Source organism: Podarcis tiliguerta (genome assembly GCF_965153285.1).
Source record: "Podarcis tiliguerta genome assembly, chromosome: 14".
Lineage (NCBI taxonomy): Eukaryota > Metazoa > Chordata > Lepidosauria > Squamata > Lacertidae > Podarcis > Podarcis tiliguerta.
The window spans coordinates 19,159,303-19,176,679 of NC_139547.1; positions in this window are offsets into that span (position 1 = coordinate 19,159,303).

Here is a 17,377-nt window from a genome sequence, read left to right on the forward strand (position 1 = left end):
TGCTCCTGCCAACCTAGCAGTTAGAAAGCATGTCAAAGTGCAAGTAGATAAATAGGTACCGCTCCAGCGGGAAGGTAAACGGCGTTTCTGTGTGCTGCTCTGGTTTGCCAGAAGCGGCTTAGTCATGCTGGCCACATGACCCGGAAGCTGTACGCTGGCTCCCTCGGCCAATAAAGCAAGATGAGCACCGCAACCCCAGAGTCAGCCACGACTAGACCTAATGGTCAGGGGTCCCTTTACCTTTACCTTTAATTCCTGAGACAATGAGAAGGTTCCCTCTCCCTCATTGCAAAGAAACATTTGGTCAGTTTGGGAGTCAAAATGGTTTCAGGACTGTATTCCTGTGCTGCTCCAGACATGTGGTTTATATATTTATGTACGTGTTTGCTTGGTACATTTATGAACATTTATTATATAACTTAAGACCTTAAAATTCTTATAACAGGTTCTACTTTGAGCCCTGCTGATACAGAGGCAGGCGGGCAGCCAGCTAGGGCTTGACAGGTCAAAACACACACTGTCGGGCCACAGTTGTAAACGGCAAAGAATAGGTGCAAATTGCTCCCCCAGGACTGCGCTGATTACCAAGGATGTGGCTTGGTATGCATTAGCTTTGGTGGCTGAATGCGCTCAGTGTGCAGTCCGCGTGATGATGAATGGGTTGCACAAATGCCATCTCAAAAGAAGAAACCTGCAGCCAATGGCACGTCCTCTACAACTTGTTCTTGGGTTTTTGGAAATGCTTGACCCCTGCACTCACATCACTGCATATATATGCCATTCCTCTCTAGATCTCACCAAGAGGTAAGCTGGACACTTCATAATCAAACAGGCTAAGTTCTCTGATTGTTGGAATGCTGGCTTCCACAATCCTAAAGCAGTAGCATGTGCCACATAACATCCTGTCTGGCTTCATTCAGAGGTCAATCAGTTGGGTGTATTCAGCTAAGTTATACTAAGGGTAGAGTCACAGTTAGCCATGTCCTCTAATTTCAATGGGTCTACTCTGAGTAGAAGTTACACTAAAGGCAACCCATTCCTTCCCAAGAGAGGTTAGATTGGGTCCCCCTTTGCTATCCTTCCACCATCAGGCAGAACTTTGAAAACTAAGGTTCAAATCCCTGGGCTGCTGTCAGAGCAAACTGCATTTTCGTTGCTGCTTCTGAATGTGTTCTGTTGCATTCTAATTATTGTTTTTGACCAGTTTGTTGTTCTTACTTGGCATTTTATAATGATGTTTCTAAATGTTGGAAACTGCCTTGAATCCTAATTTGGGAGAAAGGCAGAATATAAATGCATTAAAATTAAAACAAAACAAAATAAAAACATGTGTAGAAGATCCCACCAAGAGCAATCTTCTTTTCTTCTCCCTCACTTTTAGCACTAGCTTCTTAGCATGGTGAACTTAGTCCAAAATTTTACAAATCATGATGGCTTCAATCCCAGGCTCAGTTAGGCTTCCTTGAGTTCTCTGCGACTTAAGTACCAGCCATCGACATAGGATGGCAGCCAAAGGAATTAACAATTTGGCTTTCAACCATGTTGTGCTACTTAAATGTAATCCATAGGCCATAGAAAAAGCAACGCATGAGAGCCAGAACACACACATAGATGGCCAAATACCTATCCTGTTGGCATCGTTGCAACTCTACAAGTTAGGGATGTTGCCAGGGTGTGAGGTCAGAATTAATCATACAACCCTTGTTAACTCTGAACATCAACTACATTCAGCCACAGGAAAACCATCTGTGTGAAGTTCACTGATGAGGATAATGGTTTCTCCCTCTTGCATCACCTCCACAGTGAAGGCTGGTCCATTTGGGTGAGTTGAGAAGTGCCTCACTAACTTCAGCCAGCTTCCACTTGCCTACCTGTACAGTCACACCAGGGGGTGCCACTGCTTCCTTCTCCTTAGTCTCAGTTGCTGTTGTGGAACTCAACAGGATGAGAACAAACCTAGAATTGGTTGACTAATAGTTGACTAAACCATACCTTATGAGGAATGGTTGAAGGAGCTCTATACATTTAGCCTGCAAAAGAAGGGACTGAGAGGAGATACAATAGGTAAAGGTAATGAGACCCCTGACAATCAGGTCCAGTCATGGCCGACTCTGGGGTTGCAGCACTCATCTCGCTTTATTGGCCGAGGGAGCCGGCGTACAGTTTCCAGGTCATGTGGCCAGCATGACTAAGCCGCTTCTGGCAAACCAGAGCAGCGCACAGAAACGCCGTTTACCTTCCCGCTGGAGCAGTACCTATTTATCTACTTGCACTTTGATGTGCATTTGAACTGCTACGTTGGCAGGAGCAGGGACCGAGCAACGGGAGCTCACCCCGTCACGGGGATTCAAACCGCCAACCTTCTGATCAGCAAGTCCTAGGCTCTGTGGTTTAACTCACAGCGCCACCCACATCCCATACAATAGTCACCTTCAAATATCTCAAGGGCTGTCACACAGAAGAGGGAGCAAGCTTGTTTTCTCCTGCTCTGGATGGTAGACTTGGACCGAGGGCTTCAAGTTACAAGAAAGGAGATTCCAACCAAACATATGGGGGGGGGGATGACTTTCCAACAGTAAGAGCTGTTGGAACAGTGGAAGGTGTCTCCCTCAGGAAGTTGTGGACTCCCCTTCATTGGAGGTTTTCAAGCAGAGGTCAGGTGGCCGTCTGTGATGGACATGTTAGCTGAGATTCCTGCAATGCAGGGGGTTGAACTAGATGACCCTTGGTGTCCCTTCCAACTCTACAGTTCTATGATTCTATGACTCTACCTGTCATTGGCTCTAGCTCCACCTACAGTTGGCTTCCCTGTTTTCCGCCCTTCCAGTTCCAATGGCCAACAGCCACCCTGCACTTCCCATTTCAGAAGCTCCAAGCACTTGACCTTCATCACTTATGTCTCTGTGAAGCATTAGGTAGTAAGTGGATACTCCAAACACTCTCTGCTTCTCTCTATCCCCATCAACCTGTCCTGCTTCTATGAAGCAACAGCAAAACAGGCTAGTTCACCCATTGGACATGCTGGGTATGTTCCCACCCAGGACATACAAGAGCAGCATAAAAGGGGCTGCCCTTATTTCTTCATGAAGTACGGAACTCCCTCCTACAGGAGGCAATGATGGCCTCTGTCTTGGATGGCTTTAAAAGAGGATTAGACCAGTGGCATAGCATGGGTTGCTAGCACCTGTGGCCACGTAGAGATAGAGTGGATGGGAGGGGGGGAAACGGACAGAGAACATATGCACATTCAACTGCCTAAGGCATCTGTGTTACCAAGGAGATCGCAACCACGGGGATAAGAAAGGAAGAGCTTTTCCATTGTCTGGAGAGGTCACCTTTTGGTTCGCATGGAGCCCAGCGATGGAAGCGTGTAGCTGCATTGAGGCAGCACTGGGTGTTGAAATTTTGCACTTCTCACAAATTTTGCACCCATGGCAACCACCCCTGTGGGCCACCCCACACTATGCCACTGGATTAGACAAATTCATGGAGGAGAGAGCTACTGGAGGCTACTAACCATAATGCCAGTGCTCTGCCTCCACATTTAGGGGCAGCAAGGCTTCTGAATGCCAGTTGCTAGAAACCACAGGCGGGGAGAGTGTTCTTGCGCTCGAATCCTGCCTGCTGGTTCCCCACAGGTATCTGCTGAGAGAACAGGATGTTGGACTAGGTGGGCCATTGGCCTGATTCAGCAGGCTCTTCTTATGTTCTTAAATGGTGTTCCAGGATACGCTAGTGCCCTGGAAAGAGGACTGGAGGGTGCTTTTGATAATCAAACTGTCACGTTGGCTGCTGATGCCATTTGATGCAAGGAGGCCCCCGGGAAACCTTGATTCCCCCCTCCCTGCTCTGCCAACATGTGATTAGCATATTCACATTAATGTTGGCAGCTGGCAATGTTTATTTCAATGGGAAAGGCAGCAGCTCATTGGTGGAGCATCTGTGTGCAGAAGGTTCCAGCTTCAAGCCCTGGCATCTCCAGGTAGAGCTGGCAAAGATTCCCTTCCCAAAATCCCAGAAAGCTGCTGCCGGTCAGTGTTAACGGTGCTAACCTAGATGGACCAATAGTCTAACTATGTAAGGCAGCTTCCTAGCATTTAGGGGTAGGGTGGGTCAGGGGAGGGAGCTGTAGCTCAGCAGCAGAGCACATGCTTTGGGTGTAGAAGGTTCCAGGTCCATTTCACAGCATCTCCAGGTAGGGCCAGAAATGGCCCCTGTCTCAGTACCTGGGCTGCCACTGTCAGTCAGCATCCACAATAGTAGATGGACCAAAAGTCTGTTTAAGACAACTTCCTTTATTCCTTCTTGTCTTGAGAGTAAGTGAGTAAGGATGCAGTGGAATGCCCTGATGTAATCTGCATAACAGCTGACAGGAATAGGGGAATGCCAAATGCATCAACATTGGGTGGATCTACACGGGAATTCTATAAATAAGTCAGAAATTAAATTGTTATAACAAAAAAAACACGCTATGGAAAATCAAATCGATTTTTTTTTTTTACACCCCAGCGCCATCTGGTGTTGCATATTTATAACACATTCAAAACACTTTTTTTTACTAATGTAGCTGAGTCCAAAGTACAGTGGTACCTCGGGTTACATACGCTTCAGGTTACAGACTCCACTAACCCAGAAATAGTACCTCGGGTTAAGAACTTTGCTTCAGGATGAGAACAGAAATCGTGCTCCGGCGGCACGGTGGCAGCAGGAGGCCCCATTAGCTAAAGTGGTGCTTTGGGTGAAGAACAGTTTCAGGTTAAGAACGGACCTCCGGAACGAATTAAGTACTTAACCCGAGGTACCACTGTATATGACATAAGTTATGGGCGCAGGGGCTGGCCTGTCTGATTTATTTATTGCATTTGTAGCCCACCTTTTTCTCCAAGGAGCTCAAGGTGGAGCACACAATTCTCCACTACCCATGCATAGCAGATAGCTCAGTTGGTTGGAGCGTGGTGCTGTTAACACCAAGGTTGCAGGTTCGATCCCCGTATGGGAGAGATGCATATTCCTGCATTGCAAGGCGGTAGACTGGATTACCCTTGTGATCCCTTCCAACTCTTCAGTTTTATGATTCTGGATCAAGTCAAGTGGGGATTTGAATCCTGCTCTCCCATGTCCTAGCATGACACCCTAACCCATGGGTAGGCAAACTAAGGCCTGGGGGCTGGATCTGGCCCAATCGCCTTCTCAATCCGGTCCACTGACGGTCCGGGAATCAGCCTGTTTTTACATGAGTAGAATGTGACCTTTTATTTAAAATGCATCTCTGGGTTATTTGTGGGGCATAGGAATTCGTTCATTATTTTTTCCAAAATATAGTCCAGCCCCCCACAAGATCTGAGGGACAGTGGACCGGCCCCCTGCTGAAAAAGTTTGCTAACCCCTGCCCTAACCAGTACACCACACTGGTACCCTTGGGATCACTGCTGTGATCACACCCGCTGCTGTGATTCTTGGCTCTTAAGTTGTTCTTGAGTAGAGATAGTGGTATGGGTTATCTGGAGGCAATGCTTCTAATGGGCTGTTTGGTGTTGTATTTTAAATGATTGATAACCTTTGACATTCAAACAATGTGTCTCAATAGGAGCTAAGGTACCCCAAGAAAGCAGAGCAGATGAACAGAGATGACTTATTCCCCTACGCCCAGCAGCTAGTGGGAGGGCCAGCCTGGAAGCTATGGAACAGAGTGCAAAGCAGACAGCCCACAATTGTTTCAAAGCAGGTGTGGAGAAACCTGTGACCCTCTCAATGTGTTTTAAATGGACTGTGAATGTAGCTGAGTTCTGTTACTGAAAGCAATTTCCTGGGCTTAGCATGTGCTCAGAGGCACCCTGCCTCTGTTCTTCAAATCTATCAGTGTCTCTCTCGCTTGTAGTTTCTGGAGTTCTAATAAAACCCAAAGCAGGGCCATGTTTGCACCTTACATTTAAAGCAGTAAGATACCATTTTAATAGTCATGGCTTGCCCCAAAGCATCCTGGGAGCTGTAGCTTCTATAGGGTGCTGAGAGTTGTTCGGAGACCCCGCCACCCTCCCAAAGCTACAATTTTCAGATTGGTTTAATGATCAATCGCTCCTCACTAGGAACTCTGAATTTTACCTCTGAGGTTATCTGAATCCTCTTGAGATCTAGAGCCTTTTCTCTCTCTTGGGTCCTGCAGCCTTCCTGATTAGTGGAGAGCTTTAAAAGGGTAGCCCGTCCAAGTCTGGAGCCAAACACTCCATCCTCCCTCTGTTAGCATCTGCTCTGGGCCCTGCTTTGGGGGCAAGCAGGCCCTGGAGTCCCCAGATTCTTTGCAGGGGTGGAATGTGTACCTAAGGCTCAAGGGACTCTTGCCTAACAGGCTCAGTGTTGGGTGAGGAGCTCTGCAACTCCATGGCTTTCACCTCCAGATCCAGGGCTTATCCATACTTCCTCTTGATCTATTGCTTTCTCCTGGAGAAAACAACTCTTTAGAGCTCAATCAGAGCAAACAGCAATGTGCTTTTTCTCCAGATTGATGTTTACTCCAATTTAGCACTAAAGAGCAGGTTTTACCTGGGAAAGGAGCAGGGCAGGTGGGACACCCAGACCCTCCAGGTGTCCCTATTTTCCAGGGACAGAAGCCATCCCAGTTTCTGATTGGATCCTGGAATGTCCCACTTTCCCTTAGGACGTCCCTATTTTCATTGGAGAAATATTGGATGGTATATGGAGTTACATGACCTCCAAGCCAAGGAGATAAGTAGCTATGCAACCTCTTGAAGACATCTGAAGGCAGCCCTGTATAGAAACGTTTCTTTAATGTTTAATGTTTTATTTAAAAAAATATATATGTTGGAAGCTGCCTAGAGTGGCTGGGGCAGCCCAGTAAGAAGGGTAAAAGGTAAAAGTAAAGGACCCCTGGATGGTTAAGTCCAGTCAAAGGTGAGGTGCTCATCTCGCTTTCAGGCCAAGGGAGCCAGCGTTTGTCCACAGACAGCTTTCTGGGTCAGTGGCCAGGATGACTAAACTTCTTCTGGCTCGACGGAACACTGTGATGGAAGCCAAAGCTCATTGAAACACCGTTTACCATCCCGCCGCAGCAGTACCTATTTATCTACTTGCACTGGCTTACTTTCGAACTGCTAGGTTGGCAGGAGTTGGGACAGAGCAACAGGAGCAGAGATTCGAACCTGCTGACCTTCCAATCAGCAAGCCCAAGAGGCTCAGTGGTTTAGACCACAGCACCACCCACATAAGATGGGAGGGGAATAATAATAATAATAATAATAATAATAATAATAATAATAGAATAGGATGCCTCTATTTTCATTGGAGAAATGTTGGAGGATATGCTGATCAAGAGGAAAACCATTCGGACCCTGCTTGTGTTGGAGTCCTGATTACTGCTTCTGGTCACACTCATAGGGACCAAAGAAGCTGCTTTATATTGAATCAGAGCATTGGTCCATCAAGCTCACTCTTGTCTATTCTGGCAGTGGTTTTGTGGTGTCATTGGCAGGCAACATCCTCGGCCCTGCCTGGAGATGCTGGGAACGGAACCTGAGGGCTTGTGTATAGAAAGCAGCTGCTGTACCACTCAGTTACATCCTTTCTTGAGAGGGATGCATGCCACGTATGCTCTGTTACCTGTGGGACCACGTGCACTTCTGCAACTTGCCTGGGTAAAGAAAGGATGTGACAGAACAGAATGGCAGATGACTCAGTAGGCAGAGGAATCAAAAGTTTTCATAAGCCTGTTGGGCACTCCTTCAGGTGGTTAAGATTTGCAGCATCTGGTAGAAATGTAATTTAGAAAGCTGAGCCTTGTTCTGAGAATTTGATCCTTGGGAGGCAGACAGCCTAAGATTTTGGCAAGGAAACTGCCATTTCCCCAATGAAGTGATCTCAGCTGCTTGATGGTGTTTGTCCAAAAGTCTTTCTGCGCAAATCTCAGTGAAAGCTATATTTTCTCTGCTACGGTGCGGAAGACACACTCAATGCTTTTGTCGAAACAAAACAAAAAAAATTCCTTCCAGTAGCACCTTAGAGACCAACTAAGTTAGTTACAGGTAGGTAGCTGTGTTGGTCTGCTGTAGTTGAAACAAACAAACAAAAATCCTTCCAGTAGCACCTCAGAGACCAACTAAGTTGCTAACTGGAAGGAATTCCCCCCCCCCCCCCCCGACTACGGCAGACCTACACAGCTACCTACCTATAACTAGATCAATGCTTTTGTGGCATTCTGAAGTCCTTCCTCTTGCCTGGTAGGTTTTGATTATCTGTGCAGTATATTTCTGACTCGAGACAGGGTGTCGGGAGTCTAGCAGTAAAGAGCAGTAAAGATTCTGTAGGCACATCTTCACAACCAGCTTCTATCAGTTTTTCATTAGTTTAACTGCCATGGCTTCTTTCCCACCCCTCAGTAATGCTGGGAAATGTAGTTCATTGAAGGTGCTAAGAATCTAGTTAGAGCTCCCTGACCTGCTTCAGAGTTCTCTATGGAGAAGGAATGTTAAACAACATTCACTCTGTGGTGTAGCTGTGCCCTGTGGATAGGAATATTTAGGTATTCTATCAGAAAACTAAAGCAATTTGAGGAAAGCTGCTTTGATTTCTGTGGTTTATTCTGGATTCACTTTTTCCCCCCCAGGGGGAAGAACATTTCAGAGGACTGCTTTGGATAAGTAACACCTACGATGAAGAAGACATACATCTGAAAGCAGCAATGTACTCACCGAAGCGACCATAAAATGATCGCCCCAAAATCAGAGGCTTGTTTCTAGGGAGTCCAAAACAAAGGATTAAGGTTGGCTGCATAACTACCTCTGCACCACCATCACCTGAAAGGAAAGTAGATTTTTTGATCGAGATTTCAGGGAGTTGACATTGCTAGTTCTACCTCAAGATTCTGGGGCTTGAAGCTAAGAACTTCTGCTTGTTCTACCACCACCTTCCCCAGTTCTCTGGTCAAAGCAACTCTCTTGCTTCGACCAGAGAGGGAGACTGTTAGGGCTTATCTACACTTACCTTTTCCTTCGCATTTCTAGACACAGGTCTGTGCTTTCCTGGCATGGGCGAGACTAAATGTGTGAACTATTCAGCCTAGGTTCAGAAAGTTAAGACTAGGTTCTCTTTGTGAACCTCGCTAGAGCTCGTGAGTCCATGTGCTCTCTCTTCATTCATTTCCCTCTTTTCCTCTCTAAACCTGGCAGTGATTGTTTGTTTTCCATCCACATACTATGCATTTAGCAGATGCTCTTCAATAGTTAAACTGATATCGCTAAGGTGGATCCCAATTAATTACGAGGAAGAAAACGGGAACGCAAGACCCGTTTGTCTTAATTCTGTCATCAGGTTGCAACTGCTGTGCTGGGAAAATCTCTCAAGCCCTGAGGTGTCCCAGGTTAATACGTCAGCCTCTGAATCCATTACCAGAGAAATCAAGTACTGGTTAAAGGGAGGGGTATGTGCAGGCGGCGATTTCATTTTTCCGTTTATTTTTAGGATTATGAAACTGATTCTTTTAGTGCTGATTCCTGTTGTGGTGGTGGTGGTTTTTGTTATTATTGACTTGTATGTCTGTTTTGTTGTAAAGCACTTTGGGGGACAATTGCCTGACAAGAAGTAGCAAAATCTTTTACATAAATGAAATAATCACCAGTGTTTCCCCTCCTCTTTTCCATTGTTAAAGTGCAAGCTCTTTGCATGTTTACTCATGAGTAAGTCCAGACTTAAATTTGTCAAGACTTACTCTGCTATAACCGTTTAGCCTCAGTTAATTATTGCCTTTTGTTTATTTCCTACTACACGAACTTCTTGACCGTAAGGCTTACATCCTTTCTAAGTGTGGGGCAGACAGCTTTAAGGCAGAGAATAGGCGCCAACTCCTAAGCCCCCTCACCACTCCATAAAATATTTGAGGGGCCTGCCCCCCCCCCAGGTTGATGGGCATTGCCATTCAAATGGTGTGTATGCACCATGTAATGTTATCAACCCCATATTTTATTCCTGTTGGCACGCCTGAGGCAGAGTCCGGTCCATTAGGGCAAATGGGAACCACTTGCTTCAGCCAATGACCTTAGCCAGCACCACCTTCCCACTCCTTAGGCCAATTCTGGGAGCTGAGAGTTATTAGGAGACCCCCTCACAGAGCTACAATTCCCAGAGTGGTTCAACAGTCTATCCCTGCTTGTATGCGGTTCTGGGAACTGTAGCATTGGGAGCAAGATCAGGGCATCCTGGCAACTCTTAACACCCTTAAAGTACAGCTCCCAAAATTCTTGGTGAGGGGGGAGCCATGACTGTTTAAAGTGGTACCATAGTGCTTTAAATGCATAGTGTGACTGTAGCTTTTAGCCTCCTTTTTTGCCCTAGACAGTGGTGAGGATGGGGACAACACTAGAATTAGTTATCCCTGCCTGTCATTGGCCGTAACTCCATCTAACAGCTGGCCTCTCTTCCTTCCACCTACTAGTCTCAATGGGCAACGGCCACTGCTGCATTAAGGATAGTCGTTGTTTTTAATCATTCATGATACGTTCTCCCTGCCAGTCACGACATATGCAAAACCAGACCATCAAACTATCCATCTTTCAGTCACGGGAGGCTGGTACAATGGAACTCTATCTCTCTTTCTTTCTCTTTCTAACCAAATGTGCTCAATTTTCTTGCATTTAATGTTTGATTGCCATATGGTTTGTTTGGCTATTTATTTTGGAGCTCTATGTCATTTGTTCTCCCTTTCTATCTCTCTTTCTCTCTTATTCTTTTTATACCCTGCTGTGCATCTTTCCAAATGAAACTTTGTTATAACCGATGGCTAAAACAAATAAAATTTGATTTAATAATTAATAGCCCTAGATGATGAACAGTGTCTCCTCCTCTCTCTTTACCAATATATTCTCCCTCCCTCTCTCTCTCTCTCTCTCTCTCTCTCTCTCTCACACACACACACACACACACAGGCTATAACAACAATTGAGCCAGGCAGACATCATCCAACCTGAAGCACTGATTGACACCATCTTAGGATTTCTTGGAAAACAAGCTTTTACATTTGTGAGTTGACAGCTTCCATTTACAGAATGAAATCTTGTTTTTTTAGGAGAGGAACGTTTCTGTTGAAGTATTGCCCGTAGTCTCTTGATACACATCTGTGGTTGAATATGAATCACGCTGCTGTGATTGGCTGCAGATTGAAGGACAGAAAAATGAGCTCCATTGCATCAGACCCAAGTTCCTCATGCCTCACCTCAAAAAGGAAACTGCAGAGTTGGAAAAAGGCATCAGAAAAGGGCGACCAAAGTGATCAAGGCGATGGAGCGACTTCCGTACACAGAAAGATTGCAGCACTTCAGAATTTTTAGTTTACAGGAAAGGCAAGTCAGAGGTTGCATGCTAGAAGCTTATAAAGTTGGTACAGGACATGAAGAAAGCCAACAGAGAAAAGTTTTTCTCCAACTCTTTTAATACTAGAACTCATGGACATCCAATGAAACTGAATGTCGGACGATTTAGGACTGTGGAACTCACTCCCACAAGAGGCAGTGATGGCCACTAGCTTGGCTTTAAAATATATTGCAAGATGGCTGCTACAGGCAGTGGCAGCCTTTGGGCTCTCAAATTTCAGCAGTGACGTGTGCGACACTGAAATTTGGTGCATGCAGATACCTGTCTCTTGTGCTCCATTCAACATCACTGTTGCAGCATTCCCTGTGGCACTGGCCAACTGGTCTCGCTACCCTAGAACCGTCTCTGCTACATGCCCCCTTGAGCAAATGTCACCCCACACTTTCCAGCGACTCTCTATCGCTTTCCTTACTGCAAGAAAGCTGGTGAGTTATTGTTTTTCTGAAGTTCTTTGGTAAGCAAGAATCCACTTTAATTGCACCACCTGAACCTGCTGGTAGGCAACTGAACCCCACCTGCAAAATGATGACTGTCTGGCAGTACCCAAGAGCAGGAGAAAGTTATGACTAAAGCCAATTGATGAGTTTATGGCATGAGGAGACCCCTGTTTGATAGCCTGCAGAGCTGCTTCCAGTCAGTGTCGACAGCACTGCACTAAATGGACTGATTGTCTGCTCTTGTCAGCTCCCTGTGTTTCTAATGGAGCTATGGGGCTGCACCGTCTTCTCAGATCATCTTCTTCTTCTTCTTCTTCTTTTTCTTCTTCTTCTTCTTCTTCTTCTTCCCTGCCCATTTGACTGGGTTGTCACAGCCACTCTGAGCAGCTTTCAGCATATACAGAAACATCATCAAACATTAAAAACTTCCCTGTACAGGACTGCCTTCAGACATTTTCTAAAGGTTGTATAGTTTCTTATTTCCTTGACATCTTCTAGGAGGGCGTGGGTGCCGCTACCGAGAAGGCCCTCTACCTGGTTCCCTGTAACTTCAAATCTCACAGTGAGGGAACCGCCAGAAGGCCCTTGGAGTTTGATCACGGTGTCTGGGCTGGATGATGGGGGTGGAGAGGCTCCTTCAGGTATACAGGGCTGAGGCCGTTTAGGGCTTTAAAGGACAGCACTAACACTTTGGATTGTGCTCAGGAATGTACTGGGAGCCAATGTAGTTCTTCAGCAAACAGCTCCCTACTTTGGCAGCAAAGGAAGGACCTCAGTGGTGGAGCAGAAGGTCCCAGTTCCAGTTCCCAGCATCTCCAAGTAGGGGAGTTTGGAAATGGGACACAGTAGTCAGGGCAGAAAAGAGAGCGAGTCATTTCCCTCCACTTGCCCCTGAACACTGGAAGTAGAGGGAAATGACTCTCTTCTGTGCCCTGACTACTGTGTCCCATTTCCAAACTCCCCTCAGCTCTTTGCACCTTAACCGGAAAGACCTGCTGCTCTCGCTGGCAACATCTTTCTCTTTGGGAAGCTGAGGCTGGAAGAGTCTCATGGATTTCAAGCATGCAAGGCCCACTGTTTCCAGCCTCTCCCTTTTCCTCCCCCACCACTCTGAGGCTGCCCTTAACTTTTCCTGCCCCAGATGAGTGTCAACAGAGGTGTGACGCCAGCCCCACAATGGCAGCCCTTTTCTCCTTCTCTCTCCCCAGCCCCAGCAGAGGTAGCGGCTGGGTAGCTTTACTTAATGGTGCCAGGCCTCATTAAACCCAGTTCGAGCGAGCGAAGCCTGCACGGCTCCCCCTCCTTGCCGCGAAAAAAAGTTCAAAGGTGGTGCTAACAGATGTCCCCTATCAGCATCAGAGCACCCGAGGCTGCCTCAGTGTTGTTTGTTTAACAGCGTCATCAGTAACTGATTATTGGCACAGGCAGGGAACATCTGTTCAATTTACAGAAATGGCTGCACAGCCCCCTTCTCTCACCTGACATCCTCCCTGGGTTTTATTGAATCTTCAGGCCTCACAATTACCTCTAATTTCATTGCCGGCCTTGTGTGAAGAAAAGCACTTTCCCCCGGAGCCCCGGCAAGGCACAAGCGTTGATGGCCAATTCCCTTCCTCCTCTGCCCTTTATTGGACACGCGAGGCAACAGACGCAGCCGAGGCGTCTCCCTGGCATTTGTCTCAAAGCCTGGCTGTGGTCTGTGTCTTTCGGGCACCCTTAAGAGGGACCCAAAGATCTTCCTCCACAAAAGCTCCTGTGTCATGAAGGACCAACTCCAACTACAAGAGGATCAGACCAATTCATGCAGGAGAAAGCCACTAGTCAAAGGCCTGGAAACAATGCCTTATGAGGAACGGCTAAGGGAGCTGGGCATGTTTAGCCTGGAGAAGAGGAGGTTAAGGGGTGATATGATAGCCATGTTCAAATATATAAAAGGATGTCACATAGAGGAGGGAGAAAGGTTGTTTTCTGCTGCTCCAGAGAAGCGGACACGGAGCAATGGATCCAAACTACAAGAAAGAAGATTCCACCTAAACATTAGGAAGAACTTCCTGACAGTAAGAGCTGTTCGACAGTGGAATTTGCTGCCAAGGAGTGTGGTGGAGTCTCCTTCTTTGGAGGTCTTTAAGCAGAGGCTTGACAACCGTATGTCAGGAGTGCTCTGATGGTGTTTCCTGCTTGGCAGGGGGTTGGACTTGATGGCCCTTGTGGTCTCTTCCAACTCTATGATTCTATGATTCTATGATTCTATGATTCTATGACTAGTGGTGATGACCATTAGTCAAGGCAGCTATGCTAGACCTCCTCACTCAGAGGCAGTGGGCTTCTGAAGGCTCATCCAGACCTGGCATCAAAGTGCACATCAAAAATTTTATTTATTGCACAGAAGAAACCTGCAACTAACTAGAAACATCCAATTTCCCACTTGGTATCCACTCTGGAGAACAGAGCGTGCCATACCCTCCAATATTTCGCCCATGAAAATAGGGACGTCCTAATCCATAATAGTCTCCTGCCAGCCTAGCAGTTCGAAAGCACAGCAAAGTGCAAGTAGATAAATACTTCCCTGCGGGAAGGTAAACGGCGTTTCCGTGCATTGCTCTGGTTTGCCAGAAGCGGCTTAGTCATGCTAGCCACATGACCCGGAAGCTGTCTGCAGACAAACGCTGGCTCCCTCGGCCAATAAAGCGAGATGAGCGCCGCAACCCCAGAGTCGGTCACGACTGGACCTATTGGTCAGGGGTCCCTTTACCTTTACTAATCCATAATACAGTGGTGCCTCGCAAGACGAAAAAAATCCGTTCCGCGAGTCTCTTCGTCTAGCGGTTTTTTCGTCTTGCGAAGCAACCCTATTAGCGGATTAGCGCTATTAGCGGTTTAGTGGCTATTAGCGGCTATTAAAGGCTTAAGGGATTAGCGGATTAGCTGCTAAAAGGCTATTAGCAGCTTAGTGCCTTAGAAAAGGGGTGGGGAGCGGAAAAAAATCGCAAGAATCGCAAGACATTTTCGTCTTGTGAAGCAAGCCCATAGAGAAATTCGTCCTGCGAAGCGCATTGAAAAACGGAAAACCCTTTCGTCTAGCGGGTTTTCCGTCTTGCGAGGCATTCGTCTTGCGGGGCACCGCTGTAGTAATGTTACTATTTATACCCCACCCATCTGACTGGGTTGCCACAGCCACTCTGGGCGCCTTCCAACATATATAAAAACATAATAAAACATTAAACATTTAAAAACTTCCCTATGCGGGGCTGCCTTTAGATGGCTTGGGGTCTGGATAACTCCATACCCTCCAGTATTTCTAAGATGAAAATAGGGACGTCCTAAGGAAAAGGGGGACATTCCAGGATCACATCAGAAACCAGGGCAGCTTATGTAAAGGAAAATAGGGACACTTGGAGGGTCTAGCATTTTAGAGCTAGTTATCTGACCAAACTCTTACCAGCTTCCTCAAGAAAGGCTTTTACTGAGCTGTGTTTCCAAGTGATGGCCACTGCAGTCTTGAATGGCTGCTATGCTAATGCCCTAGTTGCATTCTGAATTGTGGTCCTGCGTTGAACAGTTGGGTTGAATTAGATCAGGAAGGGGAAACCTTTGGACCTCTGAAGTTTTGCTCTACTGCAAACTCCCATCAGCCCTAGCAAACATGAGGTGATGGGGGTTGTAGTTCAGCGACAACTAGAGGGCCCAAGGTTCCCTTGCTTGAACTAGATGATCTTCAAGGCACCAACTCTGTGATAGGAACCTTGATGGATCAGGTCAAAGGTCCATCTAGGTCACAGTCACACCATGGATTGAAAGCACAATGATATCACTTCAAATAGTCACCCTCAACAAACTACCGCTCCCAGAATGCTTTGAGGAACCTGTGACTGTTTATGTTAAGTTGTGGGTGAACATATCAGAGGACACAGCGATTCTTCAAACAGCTCTTGTTTATTCACAGGCCAGAACAGAACTGAACTGAAGGGTTCAGCCAGCCTGCTTATATAGAGCTCCACTAGAACGCAACAGTAACCACTTTCTGTAACTATCCAATCACTGAACATCACTTTCAATCCCTTATTTGCATATGTGGACCTGAGTGAAAACTATCTACAGTAACCCCCTGCTGGCTCAGGGTGAGAACTTCAGTACATAACAGTTTAAAGTAGCATCACAGAGCTTAAGCATATGGTGTGGACAGTGGCATAGCATGGAGTGGGGGCAGTTTCCCTGGGCACAAAATTGTTAGGGGCGCATAATTTCAACACCTGGTGCTGACTCAGTACAGCTGCACAGTTCCATTGCTAGGCTCTGTTGAAAACAGCTTCTCCATGTGAACCAGGAAGTGACCTCTACAGACAATGGAACAACTCTTCTTTTCTCATCTCTGCGAATGCGATCTCTTGTGTGACACAGATGCCGTTAGGCGGTTGAATGTGCATGCATGCTCCATCCATTTCCCTTCCTCTTACCCCCTGCCCTCCGCACAGCCCTGGGTGTTGGCAACCCACGCTATGCCACTGTGTGTGGATGTGGTCCTAGTGCTTCCCACAGTGGCCAATCAGATGCCTCCAGGAAGCCCCACACCCAAGCTGGATGTGAAAACAGTAGCCCATCCCTCCTGCCCAGGCAGCCGATTTCCAAAAGCTGATGTCCTCTGGACATGATGGAGCTCATCTTAAGTGGTCAGATTTCTCTTCTGAAAGCCACGAGCCATCACCTATGGTGGTGAAGATCTATACGCGCAGCGATATCTCCCTCGCACCATCCTCCGAAGAGGGAGGAGGCACTCCAGTCCCACTTACCAGTCAATAAAAATAATCAAATAAAATCCAATCCTTGGGTTTTTCTCCCCGCACCACAACGCCGCCGGCCCCCATCTCTTTTGTATTTACTCCACTTATAAAGGAGCATTGAGTGCTTGGATGGCTGGTGCTGGGAATGCATAATAAGCCACTTGAGCCTGGGAGAGAAAATGGACAGGCCAGCAGCCAGTAAATGGAACTCGAGAGACCCCTGACATTCTCCCTTTTAAAGGGGGGAAGAGGGAGAAAGGAGGAACTGAAGGGGAGATGGCGAGCACCTCTGCCTCCAGAACCCCTCTTGGCTCCCATTTCTCTCTCTCCTCCCTCTCTCTCCAATGTTGTTAATGCAAAAGGACCGAGGAGAAAGTGCAGCTAAAAGCCCTGCTGCATGCCAGCTCGGGATTTCAGGGCAAATCTGAAAAGAGCTTTCCAAACTCACCCTCTATGAAATGCGCTCATTGCACCCCTTTCTGCACAGGGCAAACCCAACTGTCTTTCTGCATGGAAAGCACATGTTCAGAGGTAGCAGGACTGGAAACACTGGCTCTCAAAAGATCTGGCTGTGTCCTACGGAACAGAAGGTATGAGCCATCAGAACAGAGAGGCCTTGAGGAGGGGCCTTGAAGTTGCCCATCCGCAATTAGGGGTCAGCAGAGCCCAGTCAAATGGCCAAAGTCACATTTTCGTTTGGCTGGAGAAAATGATAATAATAATATATTTATACCCCACCCATCTGGCTGGGTTTCCCCAGCCACTCTGGGCAGCTCCCAACAGAAT